Source organism: Dasypus novemcinctus, chromosome 1 (assembly GCF_030445035.2).
Source record: "Dasypus novemcinctus isolate mDasNov1 chromosome 1, mDasNov1.1.hap2, whole genome shotgun sequence".
NCBI classification, from domain to species: Eukaryota; Metazoa; Chordata; class Mammalia; order Cingulata; family Dasypodidae; genus Dasypus; species Dasypus novemcinctus.
The window spans coordinates 199,275,004-199,287,250 of record NC_080673.1 but is presented as its reverse complement, the minus strand read 5'-3'; the positions used below and the strand labels follow the sequence as shown (position 1 = coordinate 199,287,250).

Sequence of the window (12,247 nt, the reverse complement as noted above, 5' to 3'; positions counted from 1 at the left end):
TACTCTCTTCCAACTGTCCCTTGTTTTTCCTTTCAACCTGCAGATCTCCCTTTAGTATTTCTTAAAGGGCAGGTTTCTTATTGACACACTTTCTTAATTCTAGTTTATCTGTGAATATTTTCAACTCTCCCTCATATTTGAATGCCAGCTTTGCTAGCTACAGAATTCTTGGCTAGCAGTTATTTTTCTTTTAGCACCTTAACCATGTCATACCACTGCCTTCTTACCTCCATGGTTTCAGATGTTAAATCTGTGCTTAATCTTATTGAGCTTCCATTGTACATGATGGCTCTCTTTTCTTTTGATGCTTTCAGTATTCTATCTTTGTCTTAAGCATTGGACAATTTGATTAGTATATGTCTTGGGGTAGGCCTGGTAGGATTTATACTGTTTGGAGTATACTGCATTTCCTGGACATATACATCCATTTCCCTCAAAAGAGTTGGGAAATTTGTAGCCATTATTTCCTCCAATATTCCTTCTGCCTCATTTCCCTTCTCTTCTCCCTCTGGGATGTCTGTAATATGTATGTTTGTGCATTTTATATTGTCATTAAATTCCCTGAGGACCTGCTGATTTTTCCTATCTTTTTATCTATTCTATTATCTGTCCAATTTTGGATATGCTATCTTTTATGCCACTAATTCTTTCCACTGCCTGTTCAAATTTGCTGTTATGTGCTTCCAGCATATTTTTTATTTCTTACATTGTGCCGTTCATCACCATCAGATCCATTATCTTTTTATGTATGTTTAAGATTTCTTTAGTATGTCCCCCCAGTGTCTTCTTAATATTCTTTATCTCTCCCTGCACTTCATTTTGATTCATGAATTTTGTTTGGACTTCCTTGTTTCACATTAGGCATCTCCTCATGTTTTTAGTTCATTCATTAGACTGGGCCATATCTTCACGTTTCTTTGTATGGCTTTTAATTTTTTTTTTTTTTTTTTTTTATCTAGGCATCTGTTTACCTTGATGAGTTTATTCAGATGGTTAGCTTCTCTTTCTACTCTAGGGTTTTATTTTGTTTTGTTTTGTGTTAAGGTTACTTTTTGACACTTGGTTTCACTTATTCTATATCCTTGTAGTTGTCTGTGTTCTCTTGAAAAAATATTAAGACCATAGATAAGGAAAGAGAGAAGAAGGGAAAAAGAATATTGACAATAATAAAAAAAGCTATAAAATGAGCCATGAAAGAGTCAGAAAAAAATAAGTAATAAGAGTAAACAATCATAAAAATACAAAGTGATAAGAATCAAAAAGGTAGAAGAAAAAAATGACACCAGAAAAAAAAAGTCTGGAAAGATGAAAAGAGAAGAAGAAGAAAAAAAGAAAACCAAACAAGAGAAGATACAATGAAAGAAAAGCAATAGAAAAGGGAAAATGAAACAAAGAAGAAAAAAAAAGAGAACCTAGGGAGAAAAAAATAAGGTAAAGAAAAAATGCAAACAAAGACAAAAAACAATTCAGGGAAAACCGGTTTCCCTCTTAGGGCCCTAGGAACCACCTCAGGCTGCCAGTTCTTATCAATCAATTACCCTGCAGCCTGTCCTGAACAGGTAACATACCTGGTTTTAGAGAATAAAATAAAGAATAAAAAATGAAAAAATAAAACAAAATAACTTCAAAAAAACCTAAAACAAAGAAATCTCACTCTGTATGTTCCCTGTCACAAGGTGCAGGCTGGGTGACTGCCAATCCACTGGATCACTCTCTGGATCCCTTCTCTTAGGAAGTACCTGGAATCAAATCAGGGACCTATATATGTGAGGTGGGTATTCATCCACTGAGCTATACTACCTCACAGGTTAGGCAGCCTTCTGGAAGCTTATCTGGCTCTCCCTACCCTCTTTTTCCTCAGGAGAGTTGGGCTTCTCACAGTTTGCCAGCTCTTGCTCCTGTCTTCCCTCTCTCCTAGTTCCTCTCTCTCCCAGGGCAGTTGGGTGTGACAACCTGCCTGATCAGATCCCCCTCTCCTCTCTCTGGGGCAGCTCCAGTGCTGGCTGGGGTATTTTTTGAGATTCAAATGGGGGCACAGCTGGGCAGACTCCCTGAAGAGAAGCCACTCTCTGCCATCTTCCAGACCCCTCTTCCTCCCAGGAAGGATACCTTTCTTGCTCCTCTCAGTTGGTTACAGTGAGCCAGGGTTTTACCAAGTCTATTTTCTTTGAGGAAGGTGTATATGTGCTGTAACTCCTAGTTTTCATTTGGCCTCTTTGTCTCACTCTCCTGGTCTTCAGATCTCCAAAGCATTTCCCTCGGATAGATTTTTGCCCTTCATTCATTGTTTTTGTGAGAGAGTTGAGCCCTGCCTACCTACTCTGATGCCATCTTGCCGTTAAGTCCACATTTCTGTGGTTTATAAGTCACCCAGTTTGTGTTGTTTTGTGATGGCAGCCCCAGGAAAGTAAGATACATCTCATGAGTTTGCTGAGAAGATTAAATGAGTTACATTCATTATAGCACCATGCCTGGCACATTGTAAGCACTCGGTCACTGTTCACCCTTATTTTTATAAATAAGCTCTGTTCTTCTTATGCTCCATAACACTTGGCAGAGTCTTCCACAAACACATGCTCAATAACTCTTCTGATTTTTGATGAAATTATTTCCCCAAGAAAATGTCAAAAGAAATGCTTGCAAAAATTATTCCAAAGCACTTAGGTTTGTACAGACTAAAAGAGTCTAAGAAATTCTCACAAGAAAATTCCCTTGCAAATATAATCTGAGAATATTTTCTAGGCAAGTACCGTGGGTCACACATTGTACACAGTGCTCTGAGGATGTAGCAATGACAGAGATGTGGTCTAGTCCTTAAGAGGCACATAAGGACAGATATATGAACCAAGAGCTGTAGTGCAGTGTGAGAAAGGGTGAAAGTGAGTTGGGTGCAAAGGGTCCTGGCACCACAGGGGTCATTTGGATAGGAAATACACTTTTAGTTACTTTTTCAGGTTGACTCAGATCGTCTACATTTCTATTTCTGTGTACTGCACAAGTGATTTTGAAAACAAGAATAGTGTTAAAATTGAAAATGGAATAAAGTCCCTGGGGAACAGGGGAAGTGGTTTGGGGAGAGTCTACTGATGCCGTGTGAAACAAGAAGCATAGATTGAATGAAAATCGTTCAATTCTTTAGGTTTCAGTATAATCTAAAAAAAAAAATTCCTGAGGACAATGCATTCAATAAGACTTGAATTTTTTCCCTTCTTGCCCTAGAATGTTGTTAATGAAGAAAGGTGCTTCTATCCTCAAAGCTCTTTTATTCCAAGAATGTAAAGTTAGCATAAAACTGTAGGGTAGCTGGCAGGCCATGCAGAGAAAAGCACAGTCTTGCCTCCAGGTTATTGCTCATGCTGTGACTTTCACCTGTCTGCACCTACTCATCATTCAAATTTCTGTCACCTCTGGCAATGTCTTTCAAAGGGAAAGGCAAAATTAAGATGCTTTTCTAATTAATGCAGATTTAAAATGTAGTTTTCAATAATATTTTTAGGAGCTTTAAAAAATACCTGTCTTTTACTTCTGAATTGACCAGATTTGAATTCCCAGTTTGTTTGACCTTGTACAGGTGTGGCTGGTTTCCCACTATCGGCAACTTTTATTTGCTGCTGGGATGCAGACTTGTCTAGAGGTGGTTGGTAGTGCCCACCGAGCTCTGCTTGCCTGAGGGACTGAGCCCCAGGAGAAGAGACTGCCTGAAGTACCAGTGTGGGCCCAAGGCAAATTCCTTCATGCTGGGAAGGGCTCTTTGTGAACACAGCCTGGAACCTGATCCTTGGACTTCCTCTTCAGACCAGTCTAACAGTCTTGTACCTGAGCTCTAAGAGAAAGGACGCGGAGGGGGAACATGAAAGAACATCTGCCAACTGGTCACCCTGATGAAACTACTGTAGTCCAAGTGCATGACAAAGCCTGAGCCCAGTGGAGGGGAGAAAATTGTGTCCACTCTGCCTGAAAGTGGAAGTAGTCCCAGTGCATGAAGTCCAGCAATCATATTTTGTCACCACAAGGGCTTCCATAGCAAAGATCATAGTGAGCCCAAGAAGCATGGTAGGGGCAATAGACGATGGCTACTGAGAAGTACTATGCTGTCTTAACACAGTATGTGGTTCACAAAACCTACAATAAGAAGTGAGCATGAGGGAGAAAATGGCAGGTGCCAAGCAGTAGCTGATAGAATTTGGGCATGAGCACATGTGGGTGATACCTGGAAAGCCTAGATGTTGGGGAGAACTTGAAGAGGACTTGGGTGTTCCACAATGACAAGTGAAAGCATGGACCAGCCGAACACCAGTTACTCAGGGACTTAGAGCTCTAGATAAGTGAAGGAAATAACAGGAGTGTCTCTGTTAAAATCTAAATCTGACTGTGTTTAAAACCCTCTGATGGCTCTCATGTTACTGAGAGTAAAAGCCAAAGTTCTTGCAATGACGATAATACCTCGGTTTGTGATCTGGCCTTCTCCAGGCTTCCATCACCTCCTCCCCTCCCATCCTGCTGAATTTACCTCCTACCCCTTCCCCTGTCTCTCACTCTTCTGGCCATGTGGGCCTCCCAGCTGTGTCTGTAACATTCTACCACACTCCTGTACTAGGTGGTCTTGCAGATAGAAACAGGACTCATTCCTTCACATTCTCAAGTATCTCTTCAAATATCACCTGCCACTCCATCTAAAAGTAACATCTCCTTCATTCCTTATCTCCCTGCTTTGCTTTATTTATTTTCTTAGCACTTATCACCACCTGACTTATTATATCCTTATTTGTTGATTTACTTATACTCTGCCTCCCCTGACCAAACTGTAAGCTCTGTGAGATTGAGAGCTTTGTTTTTAGTCACTTCACCTAGAATTGTGTGGCAGTATAGTAGATACTCAATAAATTTGCTGAGTGATGTAAAGTAGGAGTGCTCGCTATGTTGAAGGTATGATTCAATGCATTTTATGTGCATCATCTCATCCCAGTCTCCCAAAAGCTTATGAGGAAAAAAACTAGTTATACCAGAGAGCCAAGACTGAAAAGCTTAGAGGGCTCTGACAAGTCCTGCATGGAATTAAATAATCAATCCACAAGGATAGAGAGTGGCAGAAACTGTGGTAAACTAGAGAACATATGTCTAGGTTCAAATAACTAAAATTCAGTTATAGCAAAGAAGGAAAGGAAGGAAGGAAGGAAGGGGGGGAGGAGGGAGGGAGGGAGGAAGGAAGGGAGGGAAAAAGAAAGGTTACTCAAAATTTAATTGTGATATTTGACCTCTGTATTTGATCTCTGAGGTGAAGATACCTAGGGTTGTGTAGCTTACCTAACAGGATATATGTACTAGCACTGGCCCTATCATTCAAAACCAGATTTTTCTAGCTCCCAAGTCCTAATTAAGGGACTTTCTCATTATTCTGTGCAGCCCTACATATCTGAAGAAGTGCTTTAGGAAGTGGGCACCTAAATTGTTGCCAATGGAAGCAACTCTACTTTTTGTTTGTTTTATAAAATGGGCTCCATTCACATGAGTTGATTTTTTACAAAGGGCACTATTGCTAGGAAAGTTTTACCTTCATCATTGCCTACCATGGGGATAAATGTCTACTGTTGTATATAAACATCCACAGAAGCTAAAAGATTTTAAAAAATCTTATTTTATATTATTTTCAAAGATAGCTTCCCAGAAATAGGATTACTGAGATAAAGGGCATGAATATTTTTTTATGGCTTTTGATGTCTATTAGGCAACACTTCTCTGAAAGAACTGCAATAAACTTTAGTGTTATCAGTAATGTTTTAGATTGCTAGTTTCACTACACTCATCACAGCATTGAGTATTAATATGGTTGTAAAAGTTTGCTAACTTAATGACTATAAAATACTACCTTATTTTCTTTAATTGTTCACAGGGATCCGTAACATTTATTAATAGACTACATTTGTATTGCAGCTTTCTTCTTTTTTTCCATCCAGTAAACATGTGTTACAGATCTCATTTTAGTGGTCATTCTGCTACATTGCACATCCATTCCACACTAACAGTTCAGTAATAATGCTTAAAAAAAACTCTCACATAAATGATTGATGATAGTTTTGTCTTATCTGCCTTTTTTACTTATTTTAATTATTTAATTAATTATTAAATTTATTTCTCTTCCCTTCCCCCTCCTCCCAGCCCCATTGTCTGCTCTATTGTGTCCATTCACTGTGTGTTCTTCTGTGTCCATTTGCATTCTTGGCACTCCTAGGAATCTGTGTCTGTTTTTGTTGTGTTATCTTGCTGTGTCAGCTCTCCATGTATGAAGCATCACTCCTGGGCAGGCTGTGCTTTTTTTCACACAAGGCAGCTCTCTTTGAGGGGTGCACTCCTTGCATGTGGGGCTCCCCTATGTGGGGGACACCCCTAGGTGACGTGGCACTCCTTGCACATGGCAGCACTGTGTGTGGGCCAGTTTACCACATGGGCCAGGAGGCCCTGGGTTTGAACCCTGGACCTCCTATATGGTAGGTGAATGCTCTATCAGTTGAGCCACATTTGCTTCCCTGTCTGGTCTGTCTTCAGTGGGGAATGAATTAAGATACTATTGAAATAACAAAAACACTCCTAAATAATCGATGGGTCAAAGAAGGAATCACAAAGGGAATTAGAAAGTACTTTGAATCAATAAAAATGATAACACAACATAATTGGTAAAGCAGTGCTTAGAGGGAAATTTATAGCTCTAAAGGCTATATTAAATATAAGAAATGTTCTTTCAGGATCTATTACAAAGGTATGTCACTAGCATTGGGTGTTGCTAGTTCAGTGACAGTTTGGGAAAAATGCATTAAAGTATACTTTCATAGGATCTGAATATATTGGTGTTGTCATACATATGTTTTCTCAATAGAGGCCCACACAATAGACAAAATATTAAACTCCCACCCTGGGGAGTCCTGATACTTTATCAAATAAAATGGCAAAAATCTTTGGAATATATAGGAAACGCCTAATAAAAGAAAACAGGCCAATATGCAAAGCCCTCTATCTTAATGCTTGTATTATGACCCATATTCCTGTAAAAATGAAACTGAGCTTAATTATAATTAATGCCTAAGAGTTTCTGCCTGAAAACGTTCTTGTTGCTCAAACATGGCCTCTTTGAGCCAAATACAGCAAATAAACTTCTGTTGTGGGGCATGACTTAGGGATTACTAAGGGATTATTACCAAACACCAACCAGTGTTGCATTTGAAAATAGACCTTGATCAAAAGGTGGAAGCATTAAATAAAAAAGAGTTTTTAATGGCCAAGAGATTTCAAAGTGAATCAGGAGGTCATTCTGGAGGTCACGCTTATGCACAGGCAGATTTCACTAACTGCCACAGGAAACAAAATCTCAAACAAAAGTGTCCCTGAAGACTCAAGGGATAGCTGGACACTAAAGGCAAGGCACACATTCTCATGAAATCAGCACCCCTTTGGTGGGCCCTATTTGGGAATATATGATAATCTATTTCCCCAATACAACAGAATTAGACTCATTTATAATTTCCCTACTCAAGATTCTTCTACCACTTTTATTTAAACCTTAATTATCACTATACCTGTTAAATATATGTCCCAGAGACTTAAATCTATTGGCTGTTCACATGCTGATTAAGCTCTGAATTCCAGCAGAGTTGTGGCCAACACCTACTCTCCAGTTCCTCAGACTTGCCCAGGACAACTAACAAAATGTTAATGGTGGACAAGTCCCATTCCACCAAATAAGGAGCATGTACAACTGCAACCAAACCAGTTCCTTCCATCCTCCCATAATACCTAAGCCCCTTCTCAATCAGAAGCAGTCAAAGTGGATATCATCCCAACTTCCTCAAGATTGAGGAATGAACAAACATAAGGGAGGGGGTAACCTTGGACCAATGTAGATTTCTTGTTATTAAAGTCACTATCATGTGGTAATGGAAGAACTTGTAACATTGACATAAAGATAGTGATTATCAGAGGTTTGGAGGGGAGGGAGGGATGAATAGGTGGAATACAGGGCATTTTTAGGGCCTTGGAATTGTTCTACATGAGACTCAAAGATGGATACAGGACATTATATGTTTGTCAAAGCCAATAAAACTGTACAGCAAAAATGTAAACCATAAATTATAGACTTTGATTGGTAACAATGCTTCAATATTGATTCATGAATTGTAACAAATATACCACAGTAATATAATAATAAGGGAAAATGTGTGTGTAGGTGTGTGTGTGGGATGGTTTTATGGGAATCCCCTATACTTTCAATGTAACTTTTCTGTAACCTAAAACTTCACTAAAAATAAAGTTTATTATAAATTCAAAAAATTGAAGCAGAAGGAAGGAAATAATAAAGATCAGAGCAGAACTAAATGGTATAATGGATAGCAAAATAATAAAGGAAATCAACAAGGCAATAAATTGTTTTTATGGAAAGACTGACAAAACTGACAAGCCTTTAGCTAGACTGACCACAAAAAAAGAGAGAAGATTCACATTATAAATCAGGAAGGAAAGAGGAAACATTACTGATGACCTTATAGAAATAAAAACAAAAGAGATTATAAGGGAGCAATATGTGCAACTGCATGCCAGAAAATAAGGTAATCTAGATGAAATGGGCAAATTCCTAGCAAACACAAACTACTGAAACTGACTCAAGAAGACATAGATTATCTGAATAGCCATAACAAGTAAATGACTAGATTAGCAGTAAGCAAAAGCAAAAGAATACAGATAGCTTTACAGGTGACATATTCAAACAATTAAAGAAGAATTAATACCAAGCCTTCAAAAACTGTTCCGAAGAATGGAAAGGGAGATAACACTTCTCAACTCATTCAATGAGGTCATAAAAGTACACAAGGACATGACAAGAAAAGAAAACTACAGACTGATATTCCGTATGAATATAACAAAACACTAGTAAACCAAACTGAGCACTATATTAATAAAAGGATTATATACTATGACTAAGAGAGATTTATCCCAGAAATGCAATTCTGACTTACCATGTGAAAATCAAACAATGCCTTACATCGTCTCTGACAAAATCCAATACCATTTTATGATTGAAAAAACAAACAAAAAAATGTAACAATCTAGGATTACAAGAAGTCTACAGCTAACCACAACATAATAGCAAAAAACTAAATGCTTTCTCTCTAAGATCAGGAACAAGACAAGGTTTTTTCTCTTACCATTTCTATTCAACATTGTAATAGAGGTTCTAACCACAGTAATTGGGCAAGAAAGAGAAATAAAAGGTATCCAGATTGGGAAGTAAGGGTTAAGACTCTCTTTAATGGCAAATGGCATAATTTTATACAGAGAGAATTGTAAGTAATCCACAAAACTATAAAAACTAATAAATGAGCTCAGCAAGGTGAAAGAGGACAAGATCAATATACAAAAATCAATTGTATTTCTATATACTAGCAATGAACACTCTCAAATGAAATTAAGAAAATGATTCCATTTATAGTAGCATGAAAAAGAATAAAATACTTGGGAAAATTTAGCAGAATGTGTGCAAGACTTTTGTAGTACAAACTGAAAAAACATTATAAAAGGAAATCAAAGAATACCTAAAAATGGAAATATAACTTAGGTATATGTATTGAGAGACTTAAAATTTTTAAAATGCCATACTCATGAAAGTGATCCTCAGATTCAACATCATCCTCATTAAAATCCCAGTTGATTTTTTTTTTTTTGGCAGAAATTGATAGGCTGATTCTATAGATAAATTCAAGGGAATCAAATTAGCCAACCCAATCTTGAAAAAGGGAAAAAAAAGTAAGAATACACACTTTTTGATTTCAAAACTTACTACAAAGCTACAATAATCAAGACTGTGATACTAGAATAGGAATGAACATATAAATCAGTGAAATCAAGAGTCCAAAAATAAAACCTTACATTGATTATCATTTGAGTTTTGACAAAGATGCCAAGACAACTCAATAAGAAAAGAACAGCCTCTTCAACAAATGGTAATGTGACAACTAGATGCAAAAAAATGAAGTTACATCCATACCTCTTTCAACAAGCAAAAATTAATTCAAATTAGATTACAGATCTAAATGTAACTGCTAAAATTATGAAACTCTTAGAAGAAAACAAAAGAGTAAACCTTTATGACCTTGGATTTGGCAATTATTTCTTAACTATGACACCAAAAGCACAAGTGAGAAAAGAAAAAATAAATTGGACTTTATCAAAGTTAAAAACAACATTTGTTCTTCAAAGGACACCATCAAGAATGTGAACAGAAAACCCACAAGTTGGGAGAAAATATTATAAAATCATGTCTCTGATAAGGGACTTATTTCCAGAATACATAAGGAACTTACAACTCAACACTAAAGAGACAAATAGCTCAGTCAAAATTGGACAGAGGCTCTGGATAGGCTTTTCTCAAAAAAAAAAAAAAAAAAAGATATACAAATTGTCAGTAAGCACAAGAAAAGACACTCAACATCGTTAGTCATTAGGGAATATAAATCAAAACTACAACAAGTTACTACTTCACACCCCCAAGGACAGCTAAAATTAAAAAACAACAACAACAGGAAATAAGTGTTATCAAAGATGTGGAAAAAAATGTTAAAATTAGAATTACCATATGACCCAGCAATTCTACTTTTAGGTATATACTCAAGAGAAATGATAACACATGTTCACATGAAAACTTATACATGAATGTTCATAGAAGCATTATTCATAATATCCCCAAAGTAAAGACAGTCTATATGTCCATCAACTGATAAATGGATAGACAAAATAATCTTCAGCAAAAAAAGGAATGAAGTACTCTTTGATGCTACAATACAGATTAACCTTGAAAACATGCTAAATGAAAGAATCCAGTAACAAAAGAACACAAATTTTTAAATTCCATTTTTATGAAATCTCCAATATAGGCAAATCCATAGAAATAGAAAGTAGATTAGAGGTTTCCAGGGACAGAGAGAAGGGGAAATGGAAGTAACTGCTAAGGGGTATGGAGTTTTTTTGGAGGCACTGAAAAGTTCTAAATTAGATAGTGGTGATGGCTGCGCTATGTTGTGAGTATATTAAAACCCACTGAATTCGACAGTTTAGGGTGAATTTTATGGTATATGAATTATTTCTCAATAAAAGTTATTTAAAGAATTACAATGATAAAGTCATATATATATATATGTATGTATGTATGTATGTATGTATGTATATTTTGAACAACGTCATCATTGGAATCCTAGACTCCTAAAATTTTGTATGAATCTTGAAAGTCTTCTAGGAAAATGATCTCTGATTTGCTTGAGTCACCTCCCAGAAAATAATTACATCTGTGTTAGCCTCACATCAATAACCAGGTATTATTACTATTTCTTCTCTTTGCATGTTGGGTAACAACAATAGCTGCAATTATTATTATGTTTTTACATTATAATTTTTATGTTCTATTATATGTTATTATGCTTGTTACGAACCAAGCATTGTATAAAATGCTTTATACCACCAAACTTTTCTCTATGCCATAAGTTCATTATGAAGATTATTACTGGCTCCAATTTTCAGAAACAAAACTGAGACCTAGGAAGTACAGAGACTCTCCCAAATTAAATATCTTGTGAAAGGAAGAACTGAGATCTGACTCCACAGCCCACTTTTCATTAGTATTCCACATTGACCCAATTCCAGCTTAAAATATGTTTTCCTGTAATTGCTTATCCTTGTCATTTTTTCCCCTCGAAATCCTTCATATCACACATAGATGTTTAATCACTTTCATAACTAATTCGAAGATGGTTTTCATGTCCCCATGTCTTCTCCACATGAATCATCTCAATTCCATCACTCCTGCCTGGTATGTTCAAATTTTAGTCCTGCGCCACTTTCCTATCGCTCTTTCAAAGAAAGTGTGAAGGAAGAAGATGGAATTATTCTGAACTGTGTGTTCTAGGCATGTTGAAAACAAGTTCTTACTCCTCTCACCAGCCTTTAAATTTGGGCACCATTTTGCATATTTTACAAATGATCAAATGTCCACAGCCGTAAATGACATCTGGTTTTATTTGTGTGTCACTACTGAACCTGAATTAATTAATAGACTAGAAATCTTCCATTTTCTCAACATTTTGGACAAATAAGGGACAGCATTAGCCGGAAGGATGCAACTGAAAAGGTAAAACTCTCCCAAGCAGCTGGGGGTTGTAAATCTCAGGGATGGAAGTTAGTTTGAGGCCGATCTTATTTTTGGTAATGAGAT

General features: G+C 36.8%; 1 protein-coding gene across 1 annotated transcript in view; it reads right to left on the bottom strand.

Annotated features, from left to right (window-relative positions):
• Window positions 1–12,247, bottom strand: part of CLNK (cytokine dependent hematopoietic cell linker) — a 261,778-nt gene that overhangs the window by 245,866 nt on the left and 3,665 nt on the right. The gene's annotated exons all lie outside the window — the stretch shown is intronic.